Source organism: Camelina sativa, chromosome 17 (assembly GCF_000633955.1).
Source record: "Camelina sativa cultivar DH55 chromosome 17, Cs, whole genome shotgun sequence".
In the NCBI taxonomy this organism is placed as follows: domain Eukaryota; kingdom Viridiplantae; phylum Streptophyta; class Magnoliopsida; order Brassicales; family Brassicaceae; genus Camelina; species Camelina sativa.
In genome coordinates, this window is record NC_025701.1 from 16868226 (window position 1) to 16882847 (window position 14622).

At 34.2% G+C, this 14622-nt stretch overlaps 1 pseudogene; it reads left to right on the forward strand.

The window, feature by feature from the left end:
* On the forward strand, window positions 2052-6062 carry LOC104757445 (annotated as a pseudogene).

Consider the following 14622-nt stretch of genomic DNA (forward strand, 5'->3'; position numbering starts at 1 on the left):
TAAAGCATATTTCACTAATTTGATTTTTCATATAAAAACTAATAACTTTTTTTTACTAAAATACTTAAATATAGTGAAAAACATTTAAAATTTTATTAAATACTTTAACAGTGTAATACAATCTAATAGCCAAGTTAAATCAAATACTTTATTAAATATTATAATATATAGTAGCCAAACTAAATCAAGTATTTTGAGATTTTATTGTTAAAAAGGGAATTAAACCAAAAAATAACAAATTAATAGAAGAAATTCAACTACTCCAGCAAAATAGAAAGAAACAAAAAAAAATGTAAAAGAAAAATGAAAAAATGAAGAAACTGCAGGGATTAGAGATTCAAACCCAAGATATTCAATATAATTGCACAATACATGACCAGCTGACATATCCAAACATTTTAAAATCTTTTCCTAAAATATTTATTATATTGTGTGGCCTAAAGCAAATGTTTTGGCTGCTTTATGAATGGGCTGGCTATGGCAGTGAACATAAATAAAGTATGAAACTTTTAACGTATACATTAAGAACATAACATTTTACCATGATATGATACAAAACTATAGTATATGGATATACAAAAAGATTAAGCCCATTAAAAGACAACTAGGTACTAACCCGCGGTAGACCGCACTGAACTTTTTTATTTGATGTAAATTTGTAATAATTTTTGTTGTTGTTATGTTATTAATAGCTGTTTGTGATTATAAATTCTGTTTGCTTATATAATAAATTTGTATGTCAACCATTTTTCTTGACTACTACAGTCGAAAACTTGTTCATCATAATTTTCTGAATCATCTACATTTAAAAATGGCATGAACATAGTGCTTCATTTACAATTAATTAAATAGGTGAAGTTCTGTGGAAATTATATCTACCACTTGAAGAGTCTAATAAATCATCGTCTCGTATTTTGCTAAACCCTCCTAAGGTGCTAGTGCTAGAGCCTAAGGTGCGAGCACCTAAGGTGCCAAAGTCCAAGTGATTGACTTCTAAGCCAATGGTCACTTGAAGAGTCTAATAAATCATCATCTCGTAACTTGTTAAACCCTCCTAAGGTGCTAGTGCTAGAGCCTAAGGTGCGAGCACCTAAGGTGCCAAAGTCCAAGTGATTGGCTTCTAAGAACAGCATGCATGTTTTTTCATTTGAAACTCTGAACTTGATTTGTTGTTTGTTGGTATCCTTCTAAATCTTAAAACCTTGTGTCGATTTGATCCTCTTATGAGATGAGTTGTAGTTTGAGTCTTTTATTCGTATAGATTGAGTCTCAATTATATGTTTAGTTGGTCCTTCAATTTGAATTTTTCTTCTGTTTCTCATAACCGTCTTAGAAAATAAAACGGATTGTCACCAAAGCAAACCGATCTAAATGTTTCTCACACTGTACTTTCCCCCCTATGATACAAAACTATAGTACAGTAAAACCTCTATAAATTAATAATATCGGGACCATGAAAATCTATTAATTTATAGAGGTTTTAGTTTATCGATAGAGAGACTTCCTAATTTGATAAAAAAGAATTTAAAATAAGATTTAATTACTATAAATGATATTTTTATAAAATCAATTACAAAGAAAATAACAATTATCATGTTTTGAAGATATTGATCAAAGATGTTTATACATCAAATAAATAAAAATGAACTCTAATAAAAATTTATATGTATATATATACATATATTTAGATAATTTTATATAATTATTAATTTATACTATTGATGAGACCATATATTTACACATGATTTAAAAAAAGTATTATTATCTTATTATATTATCGAATTGTATTCAAAATTACAACAATCCCAAGTTAGGACTGAAGAAATATATTAATTTATAGAGACTACTAATTTATCGAGTATTAATTTATAGAAGTTTATACTGTATATACAAAAAGATTGAACACAATGTCTATTAGACATCACCCCGTTTCCTTAAAAATAAAACTACGTGGCGTTAATTTTGAGTATATAGAAACGTTACGTAGTTTTTATTTGTCCATCCACGTCGGACGTTGACGATAGCCGATAAGGGTTCAACGACACGATTGCCTCTGATGATTTCGAACTTGAGTTACAGAAAAAATCAGTAGAGCTTTAGTGGAGAATCTCTAAAATGGCGGTGATGGTTTCGACGAATGCTTTGGTAAAGGCTTCGTTTTTAGATATAAGTCGGAATTTTTTCTCGAAACCGATGTTTCCTCAGCCGTACTACTATAATTGCCGACGAGTCGTTCGTCTGAAATCGAAGACTAAGGTAATGTTCTGCTTGAACTTGAACACGAAGGAGGCAGGTTTTGAATTCAAACCCAGTTTTGATCAGTACCTGCAAGTAATGGAATCGGTTAAAACAGCGAGGAAGAGGAAGAAATTGGACAGATTAAAAGTTGAGGATGACGATGGTGGAGGTGGGAAGGTGTGATAGATTTGATTCGGATGTGAAAGGTGTGAGGAGTAAGAGTGGGGAGCTGAAGGATGAGAGTTCCAGGATGAGATACTTGAGGCAGGAGATGGTAAGTGATATACGTAATGAGAGAGGTTTTAATAGGAGTGAAGAAAGTGGAATTCATAGAGTAATTAAAGATGTGAAATGGAGTAAGAGTTGTGAATCTTCAGTAACTGTGACAGAAGATGATGGCTTTAGGAGTAGGTACACAAAGCAGGAGTATCACCGTTCCTCTGATACATCTAGAGGGATTGAGAGAGGTTCTAAAGTTGGTGAATTGGATCTTGTTGTTGAAGAAAGGAGAGTTCAGAGAATAGCCAAAGATGTAGGATGGAGTAAGAGTGGTGAATCTTCATTGACTGTGCCACAAGATGAGAACTTTAGGAGAAGGTACTCGAAGCAGGAGTATCACCATTCCTCTGGTACATCAAGAGGGATTGAGAGAGGTTCTAGAGTTGATGAATTGGATCTTGTTGTTGAACAAAAGAGAGTTCAAAGAATAGCGAAAGATGTAAGATGGAGTAAGAGTGGTGAATCTTCAGTGTCTGCGCAAGAAGATGAGAGCTTTAACAGAAGGTCCTCTAAGCAGGAGTATCACCGTTCCTCTGGTACATCTAGAGAGATTGAGAGAGGGTCTAAAGTTGGTGAATTGGATCTTGTTGTTGAAGAAAGGACAGTTCAGAGAATAGCCAAAGATGCAAGATGGACTAGGAGTCGTGAATCTTTAGTGACTGTGTCAGAAGGTGAGAGTTTCAGGAGACAGAATCCAAAGCAGGAGATGGTGAGGTATCAGCGTTCTCATGATACATCCAAAGGAGATGGATTGGATCTCTTTGCTGAAGAAAGGCGAATTGAGAGATTAGCCAACGAGAGGCATGAATTGAGAAGTAGCAAATTGAGTAGAACCAGGAGCATTGGTGCTAAAAGAGATAATGATGATGATAGCTTGTTTGCCAATGAAACTCCTGCCTTTAAGTTTTCCGATGAGTCCAGTGACATAGTGGACAAGCCAGCTACTTCACGAGTCGAAATGGAAGACAGAATCGAGAAGTTAGCAAAAGTGTATGTCTTTATGCTATTATCTAGATTTAGTTCAACTTCTTAGAGTACATAGAAGATAAAACGTAGGAGGTACATAATGAATTTTCAGTTGGTTATGTGCTACTGTACATGAAATTAGGGAGTGAGATTAGTACATTTCTCATGCAATTATCACATTCAGCTGAACTTTATGTTAAGGAAGTTTATTTCGCTAGGTTGAATGGTGCAGACATCAATATGCCTGAGTGGCTGTTTTCCAAGGCGATCCGGAGTGCAAAAATCAGATATACGGATTTCACTGTAATGAGACTGATCCACTTTCTAGGGAAACTAGGAAACTGGAGACGAGTTCTTCAAGTCATCGAGTGGATTCAAAGGCAAGACCGTTACAAATCGAACAAGCTAAGGTAAGTATTTTACTGGCTATTCTAAATGTGAGCTGTGGATATATTGCATTGGTAGCCCATTTGATTTCACATGTAGAAGTTCAGAATCTTTTTTCAAAGACGTAAAACTGACAAAAAAATATTACCATTTCTGATTCAGAATCGTCTATACAACTGCACTAAACGTTCTTGGTAAATCAAGAAGGCCTGTGGAAGCTCTCAATGTATTCCACGCTATGCTGGTATAATAACCCTTGTGCCATGCTTGTATGTGTTTTTCTTGCTTTTGATTTAGTCTGAGTTAATCTTTTTGCTTTCTTTGCCAGTTACAAATTTCATCATATCCGGATATGGTAGCATACCGTTCAATTGCAGTCACACTTGGACAAGCTGGGCATATCAAGGAACTCTTCCATGTTATTGACGTAATGAGATCTCCACCTAAAAAGAAGTTCAAGCCAACAACACTTGAAAAATGGGATCCTCGGCTTGAACCAGACGTTGTTGTTTATAATGCGGTTAGTAATTTTTATAATATATATATATAGCCTACACTTTTTCTCAGAAACATAAAGTCACCCGACTGATGTGAATGCTGGACATCTAACCACAGGTGCTCAATGCATGTGTTCAACGAAAGCAATGGGAAGGAGCATTCTGGGTCTTGCAACAGTTGAAGCAACGAGGGCAAAAACCTTCTCCTGTAACCTATGGCCTCGTCATGGAGGTGAAAATATCTCTTCGTCTCATAACAATCAATATTGCATATCAACACTATTGAGTTGTGGATTTGTATTATTGTCTAAGCAGGTGATGTTAGCATGTGAGAAGTACAATTTAGTTCATGAATTCTTCAGGAAGATGCAGAAATCTTCTATCCCTAATGCTCTAGCATATAGAGGTATTTTTGTAACATCAATGTTCTTTTCCTTTAGATTATTAGTATTTGAATTCCCTAAGAGTGACCATTTGTACCTGTGATCAGTTCTTGTTAATACTCTATGGAAAGAAGGTAAAACCGATGAGGCCATACATACGGTTGAGGATATGGAAAGCCGTGGTATTGTTGGATCAGCTGCTCTTTACTACGACCTTGCTCGATGTCTTTGTAGCGCAGGAAGGTGTAGTGAAGGGCTCGATATGGTAAATTTTTGTAAATCCAGTAGTGCTTAATTAAGCTCATTGACAATTTGATATTTAAAAGGCTGATATTGATCATACCAATCCAATGTCAGCTGAATAAGATATGTAGAGTTGCAAATAAACCTCTCGTGGTGACTTACACTGGCCTGATCCAAGCATGCATCGACTCAGGAAACGTCAAGGATGCAGCTTACATCTACGATCACATGAAGAAGGTCTGCAGCCCAAACCTGGTCACTTGCAACATAATGCTTAAAGGTTATCTACAAGGCGGGTTGTTTGAAGAAGCGAGAAAACTTTTCCAGAAGATGTCAGAAGATGGAAATCATATACAAAGCAGCTCTGATTTCGAATCAAGAGTACTGCCAGACACGTACACATTCAACACGATGCTAGACGCTTGTGCTGAACAACAGAAGTGGGATGATTTCGGTTATGCATATCGGGAGATGTTGCGTCACGGATACCATTTCAATGCGAAACGCCATCTCAGAATTGTACTTGAAGCGAGCAGAGCAGGAAAGGTAAAAAAAAAACAAACCTTTATGAGACAAGTTGAAACATTTTGACTTATGTTATCATCTTGTCTGATCAACCTCTCACCTGTGTGTCTGTTTGTGATCAGGAGGAAGTGATGGAAGCAACATGGGAACACATGAGACGAAGTAAAAGAATCCCGCCATCACCTCTAATTAAAGAAAGATTCCTTAGGAAACTCGAGAAAGGCGATCATATGTCGGCTATATCATCTCTTGCTGACCTTAGTGGCAAAATTGAGGAGACAGAGTTACGTGCATTTTCAACTTCAGCATGGTCCAGGGTCTTGTCCCGGTTTGAGCAAGATTCAGTTTTGAGGTTAATGGACGATGTGAACAGACGCTTGGGTTCGAGAAGTGAGTCTTCGGATTCAATTTTGGGGAATCTATTGACTTCTTGTAAAGAGTTTGTAAAGAAACAGAACACAAGTTTTGTTGTAAGTTAATTCTTTGTGAATCTTAAAGTTAAAAACAAACGCATGTTCTGTTTTCTTAAAAGATAGGAAATGCTTAGGGAGAAGGGTAAGATAATGACTTTACTTAATTACTTTCAAACATTCGAACTTACGTTAAGCTTTTGAAACTCGTACGACCGAGTGGGGATTCACGTAGCTTAAATCAACAAAACAAATTCAGAAAACTTCAAACTAATTATATAATTTTGGAACGTACGTGAAGGGGATAAAGTGCGTCGTAATCTCAAGCCACCCAAGCCACCCAAAAGGACTAATTAGCCACCCAAAAGGACTAATTTAGTCAAGAGGAGACGTGAAGAAATAGAAAAATTGCATGTCTCGGAGCTAATTATATATTTTTCAAAAAATAAATAAATAAAATTAGAGAAGGGGGAATGTATCATGTAATTGTGTGGTAGACGAAGAACGATACTATTATAAAAGAGTCAACGTGCATGGTCGCTTTGCTTCATAAAAATGCAATATAACAAACTTTTTTATTTTTTTTGGTAAAAGGTTAAATTTTATACCAATTTTCAGTTTTTTCTGTACAAAATGCAAACAAACAAATACATTAGAACGGAAAGCTTATACAAGCAAAATAGCCGGCCAGAAGCGAGGACGAGGAAGTCGTCGATCCTGCAATGGAGACAATATAACAAACTTTGTCTAATGTAATGAACTAATGAAGTCAAACACACATAAATGATAAACCTATTACTTTCTGATTTCATTAATCACCAGAAAATTAGTTTATATATATACAGTAAAATCTTTATAAATTAATAAGGTTGGGACCACCTAATTTTATTAATTTATAGAGGTTTTAATTTATCGATAAATTAATAAAATATTAACTTACCGAAAGATTAATAAAATATTAATTTATGAAGATATTTTTTTCATTTTCATAGTTTTGAACTTTTTTTATTAAAAATAAGATACTTTTGTTATAATTTACACCTTTAAAATTTTTTCTTAATTTATAATTTCAAATATCGTAAAATGATGAATATCAATAGTTTACTAGATTATTCACGTGAAAATGATAAATGTTTAGAGATTTAGAGTTTATAAGAAAGTGTTGTCACTATCCTTCATGATGAAGTCCAAGAAGAGATTGCAGTATCTTTAGAACCAATTATACGTAAAGATACAACTATCACGTCTAGGACGCACCATAATTTTTGGACGCAGATTAAGAAAACAACACAAAAAGTTTTTGATGCAATGAGAAAAGTTATAGATGAGTTCCAATAAAAATGCAAATTCAAGAATAAGCAAACAACAATAGAATCATATTTCACTAAATTTTTTTAGATATATATATATATATATATTTGGTTTATATCATTATTAATTTATAATATTTATGGTACCATATTTTTACATAGAATTTCAAAAAAAAAGTATTATCTTATTATTTTATCAAATTGTGTCATCTTTTACACCGGCCTAACTCGGGACCAGCAAAAATTATTAATTTATAACGAATATTAATTTAAAGAGTATTATTTTATAAAGATTCTACTATATATATATATATGCATTACATGCAAGTATGCAACTATCTTCAACAATGAATGTGTGATGACGATTTGATTTAGAGGCTTAGAGCGAGGCCAAACAACTTGAATGTAATAGAGTTGAGCATGTTAGAACAGGTGGGTAAACACATCAATCATCACCACTAAGCAACAAAAGATATTGTAAAAGAGCTTTTGATCAATTTATAATTTGCTTTGTAATTAGTGGGCATACGATAATTATTGATTATTCTTCTATATATCCACAAACTGATCATAGGAATTTTCAGTTTTTATCGTTTAAAGTGAGTTTGCAAAAGAAGAATCTCTCACATAAATATTTGTTTTTTTGACTTTTTCCATCTTTCTTTCCATGGTTTGGTTTGAATTATTAATATAGTCACTAAACTGCATTAAAAAAAAAAACTAAAGATCACCAAAATGCCTAAAGATCACCAAAATGCGAAGTACATCAATACGGTTTCACAAATCAAAATCGGGAGATATTTTTTAGTCCAAAAGTTGCAGCGTAACCGACAAAAAGAAAGGAGGGAGAAGAGGAGACAGCACATTTACAATTAGGGGAGAAGGCCGGTTCACATCATACGATGTCGTTTTAAGATATTTTTTTAAAAAAGCCAGCACCAAAACATGTACGTGGCGCTATATCATGTAACCATGCCATGCTAGTATTGGACCCTCTATCCTGACATACATTTTTGTTGTTTTGATTGATCTCTTTATTCTGCCTTTTTAGTATTTCTTTATAATCCTTTTTGTTTCGCAAAAATTTATATTTAAAACAATCAAGGTATTATATATATAGATTCTTTTATATTTCTTAACAAATAAATTATGTGAATAAAAAAAATTAACACAGAAGTTTTCTTTTTGTTACTAAAATTGGTGGATAGAAGAACAGTAAATTTGTGAATAATATAATCTAAAGAAAATAACTATATATAAATATATATAGACACAATTTTTTTGAGCTATTATTTTGTAGCTTGCGACATACAGTATAATAAATTTGTTTCAGGTTATCAAAAACAAATATTAAATATATGTTTCATCGTTTGAATTCGACTTTGATTATACATCAACTTCATGAAGAAATAAAAACTTATTTTCGTTGTAGTAATGACTAAACGACTACGATTGAAAATTCTAGTTGCAGTCTAATTGTTGGTTTTTCATTTCACCTCACATGTGATGCATGTCTCTCGTCCAATAAAACCTATAATTTTAACAATTGGTCAATTGCCCAACTAAAACGAACGAAGTCTAATACATAATTTTCACCTCACGGTTATATTATTTATTTATTTAATACATAAGTTTTACAAAATTATGTTAATATAAAGTTTTGATACATTTGACATGTATTTTTAAATCTAATTTTCTATGTGGGTTCTTTTACCAAAAACATTAGCCATTTAGTATCGCATAATTGATATAAAAAATTATGCACAATTTTTCTACATTGTATTTAACTTGTTTTCATTATATAAAGTAACAAAATTATCTGACTATTCTATAATAAAATTTACTATCACATGATTGATACATCTACTTAACATTTAAAAATATCAAAAAAAATTTGTAATTTTTATAAACATTAATTTTAACACATTTTAAAAATCATTGAACCTTCCCTTTCATTAATTGAGTAGACAATTCAATTAGTCAGCTCCATTAAAATCTTTCTAATTGAAGAAATTAATAACATATTAATTATGAAATAATATCATGCACTAAACTCTTAGTAACTTAACTCATTTGTTATAAATAGTAATTTTTTATTTTTTATTTTTTTATTTAATCCATAAGTTTTACAAAGTTATGTTAATATTCATTCCAAAAACACTAATTTGGTACATTTGACATGTATTTTAAATATAATTTTCTATGTAAATTTTTTTTCCGAAAACATTATCCATTTACTATCGCATAATTGATATAAAAAATTCCACACAATTTTTCTACATTGTAATTGATTTGTTTATTTTTATCGTTCACAAAAATCTACTACATTAGAAAGAATTCAACATTGAGATGAATGAAAAAATAGAAAGTACAAAGTATGACTCATATATAAACGCAGAGGTCCGTGATGTCGATTAAGAAGATCTACTACATTAGAAAGAGTTCACAAAAACCTACATTAGAAAGAGTTCAGCATTGAGATGAATGAAGCAATGGAAAGTACAAAGTATGACTCAGATATAAAAGCAGAGGTCCGTGTGTTTTTTCTTTAGAGATGTAGATTGAGAAGATCTACATTAGAAAGAGTTCAGCATTGAGATGAACGAAGAAATGGAAAGCACAAAGTATGACTCTGCTTTTCCGTGTTTTTTCTTTAGAGCTGAGGAGGACCGAGAAGATCCTCAAGGTTGAATACCTGCAGAGAAAATCTTGAGAGAGTGAGACAAGACAAAGGTGTACTAGAGCCGAACGTACGTGAAGGGGATAAAGTGTGCGTCGTAATCTCAAGCCACCCAACAGGACTAATTTAGTCAAAAGGAGACGTGAAGAAATAGAAAAATTGTATGTCGCAGAGCTAATTTTATATTTTTCAAAAAATAAACAAAATAAAATTAGAGAAGGTGAAATCTATACTAGTCTTTTTTTGCAGCAGTTTGCTCAAAAATATTTTGGAATTTTTTTACATTGAATGCTATTTAATGCTTATATTCATATTCAAACAAGTTTACTTAACTTTATCTACTATCCTTATAACCAAGCACAGTTAAAATATTTTAAATATCCATATATATAATGTTCTATAATTAATATAAACATTTAGAAGATTTATTCCACATTAAAAAAATTATTCTCTTGTTATCTCTTTTTTATTTTAAAATTTAAATGTAGTGAATCATCATATAATACATAAAGTTAATAAAATGTGTATTTTTCCTTCAGATATTTTGATTTGAATTTTTTTAAACAAATATATATTACTCAATTAATATAAAAAGTGTGTGTTCAACATATATATATAGTAAATTTAATGTATATAGTAAATTATAAAATTTTAAGAAGTTTATAATTTATAACTGATATATCTAAATTTAATAAAAAGTTTAAAATTATAAATATTTAAACATATTAAATTTTCAAAATTACACAAATTAGTTATATTACATGACGGGTTATATGACATTACATGACTGAATTAATAATACTAAAAAATAAACTATCACTAATATGATATTTCAATACGTGTTAAATTTTCATTTTAATGTTTTAACAACACCAATATAAAATATATCGAATCAAACTGATTTAATTAAGATTATAATAAACAAAAATTATTCTGTGGAAAAAAAAGTTATTCTTCAGTATACCAAGGTTTATATATTAAATTATTAAAATTAACAAAAGAGTATATTAGCAAAATTAGTATTAAAATAGTACATTAACAAAAACAAAAATTTTTAAAAAACTTATTCCGCGGTGTACCGCGGGTCATAATCTAGTGTATCATGTAGTATGGTAGACGAAGAACGATACTATTATAAGAGAGTCAACGTGCATGGTCGCTTTGCTTCATAAAAATGCAATAACAAACTTTGTCTAATGTAATGAAGTCAAACACACAAAAACCTATTACTTTCTGATTTCATTAATCACCAGAAAATTAGTTTATTAGATCCAATTCAAAGCTATTTCTTTTGAATATATATATATATATATATATATATATATATATATATATATNTATATATATGCATGCAAGTATGCAACTAACTACCATCAACAATGCATGTGTGACGATGATTATTTGATTCATTCGGACTAATTAGATAAAAATAAAGCGATGCCAAACAAGTTGAATGTGAGAGAGCTGAGCATGTTAGAACAACAGGTGGGTAAACACATCAATCATCACCACTACGCAACAAAATAGATATTGTAAAAGAGCTTTTGATCATTTTTTTTTTTGAACAACTGATGTTATATATGATTAGAGAGTTTTGTTACACATTCTGTTATACATTCTGTATCAGCGTTTAGCTTGACATCATACCACCCCTTATACTACCTAAAAGTCACCATCCTTACCATCAGGAGGACTTTCCAAAAAATCGAGTTTAACTACACCAAAACTCAAAGTCAAACAGGAGGAATGATTCTTTCTTCCATAAAGACGCAGTGCAGCCAGGAGGGAAATTCCCTTGCAACATACGAGTTCAATCTGCCATATGTAGTTACGCTTTGAGCGATCAGCAAAGCTCCTCTGTTTGAAGTTGAGTTTTCCAAAAAGAATTTCCAGTCTTTGATGTGATCTAAAACTGCTTTTACCTCCCCCGATTGATATCTGAAGGAAGGCCACACATTCGGTCTGTTAATAGCGTTGAACAAAAGAGTGTCTTGGAGGGCGAAAATCACCTTCTCTACTCTGTGGCTACTCATACTCTCGATGGCCCAAACTAGACATGTCAACTGAGCTTCATCCCGGTTAGTTATCCTTGAGAAAGCTCTTCTGCTGTGTAATAGGACATGACCTGTTTGATCTCTCAAGACCCAGGCTCCATTAACCAGGTTGTTTCGTTTGGACCACGATGAGCCTATATTGCACTTTAGCCAATTCAAAGGAGGGGGTAACCAAGATTTACCTTCTTGAGAGATACCCCTTGAACTAGTGTCCTGACCGACCCCAATTTCAGTGACGACCTGCGGACCACCCTGTTCATCAACTTTTTGAGCCTCTACCCACTCAAACCAGTCTTCCTTAGCTTTCAGCGCCGTGTCCAAAGGAGAAAAACACATACCTTCGAAAGCAACATTGGGCTTGTTCGTTTGGTTGACGCTGACGGCTGCGGCAGCGGCAGCGGCTGCGTTTATGTTTTTAACCGCTGAATTAAAACAACGTTTAAAAATATTAGATGCAGGTCGCAGCGTTTGCCGCAGCGTCATGACGCAGGTACCTGCGGCAAGCAAACAAACAACCATACCTGCGTCTGCCGCAGCCGCAGGTACCTGCGGCAGCCAAACGAACAAGCCCATTGTTTCTGTTCTTCCAAATTCTCCATAAGACCCACGGGAAGGATTTTCTTATATCCTCTGGCAACAAATAATTGACCTGATTTAGTAGAAGATAGTGGATATTTGAGAAAACTGAACCATTGTGGAAACCAAATTCTGGGGATAGGATCCCTGCTAAAGCCCATATTTGTCTCGCCACATGACAAGCATAAAGAATGTGGTTGATTGTTTCGCCATCACTACCACAAATCTGGCATACATAGTCAACATGGATACCTCTTCTGTTAATTGCATCAGCCACCGGAAGAGTCCCAGAAAGAATTTTCCATAGAAAAATTTAAAGCTTAGGATCAGTTGGAACTTTCCACACCAAAGACTTCAAAGGGTTAGTTGACGGCAGTTGGTGTGCTTGCAATCTCAAAGAGATGTTTTTGGACTGCGATGCGAGCCAATAGGCCAACTTTACCGAGAAGTCTCCACTCTTGTTGAATTTCCAAGCAAAGAAATCCTCACTATCGATCACCGGCTTGATCTTCATTATTCTCGGGATGTCACCGGGGAGGAAGTTGTCTTGAAGTTTCTATGGATCCCATTTCCTTCTTCTCCTGTCAATGAGATCTGAGACCCTGAAGTTTGGGTTAAAAACACTATTTCGCCTCCAAGGGGGTCTCATCTCTCCATCTTCTATCCAGTTGTCTATCCAAACTCTGATGGTTTTTCCATTGCCCACCTTCTTAACCAGACTAGTGATTAGAAGGTCACGTCCGTGCAAAATACTCCTCCATGCAAAGGAAGGGCGGGCCCCCAACTTGGCCGACATTAAGTCTGTCGTGGGATAGTATTTACTCTTTAAAACCAGAGAAAAAAGACAATGGGGGGTTTTGAAGGAGTCTCCAAGCTTGTTTGGCAAGGAGAGCTTGATTAAAAGTAGGGATGTCCCTAAATCCCATTCCACCAAGATCTTTAGGCAAACACAACCTTTCCCAGCTCTGCCAATGAATCTTGTTCACATGCTCTTGATTGTTCCACCAGAAGTCGGCCATTGTACTTGCAAGATTAGAGCATGTCGTCTTCGGGAGCTTGAAACATGACATCACAATCACGGGCATTGCTAAAGCAACCGATTTGATTAACACTTCTTTGCCTCCCTGAGACAGAGCTTTTGCATACCATGAGTGCATCTTCGCTTTGACTCTGTCCTTTAAGTAGCTTAGCAATTGAACCTTTGGTCCAGTGAAACATTCAGGCATTCCAAGGTATGAGCTTGCACCACCTTCCTTATGGATCCCCATCTTGTTCTTGATGCCACACTTTAGTCCCGGACTGACATTAATTCCAAAGGTTATGGAGGACTTTTGTAAATTGATGACCTGTCCAGTAGTCTCACCATATCTCTGCAGAATCTCTTGTAATTTGTGGCTTTGGTTCAGAGTGGCTTTGCACATGAAGAGGCTGTCGTCTGCGAATAACAAGTGATGAACTTCTGGACCACCAGCATTGAATTTTACTTCTTCAATCTTTCCTTGTCTCTGCGCCTTGTTGAGTAGGTGAGTCATGCCTTCCGTACATAAGTCAAAGAGGAAAGGGGATAGAGGATCTCCTTGTCTTAAACCTCTTTTTGGTGAAATGAATCCAAATGGTTGGTCATTTATGAGTACAGAATAGGTTACTGAGCTCACACAACTCATGATCCAATCGATCCATCTGACATGAAATCCAAGTGCTCCTAGCAGTGACCTAAGGTAAGTCCATTCCACCCTGTCATAAGCCTTGGACATATCAGTCTTGACCGCCATGAGTTATCCTAGAGGGCCTGTCTTCCACACAAGCTATGCACAACTTCATGAGCCACAATGATATTGTCCGAGTTTAGTCTCTCAAGGACAAAGGCCGACTGGTTAATAGATACAATTTCAGAGAGAAAAGGCTGCAACCTAGCTACCAAGCCTTCGAAATTATCTTGTATAGAATGTTACACGGACTGATAGATCGGAGATCTTTCATCTCAGTCGGGTGATGGAGTTTTGGGAGTAGGAAGATGTGAGTAAAGTTCCAGTCAGCCGGAAAGATACCATTATGAAAGAAACCCTGTACTTCT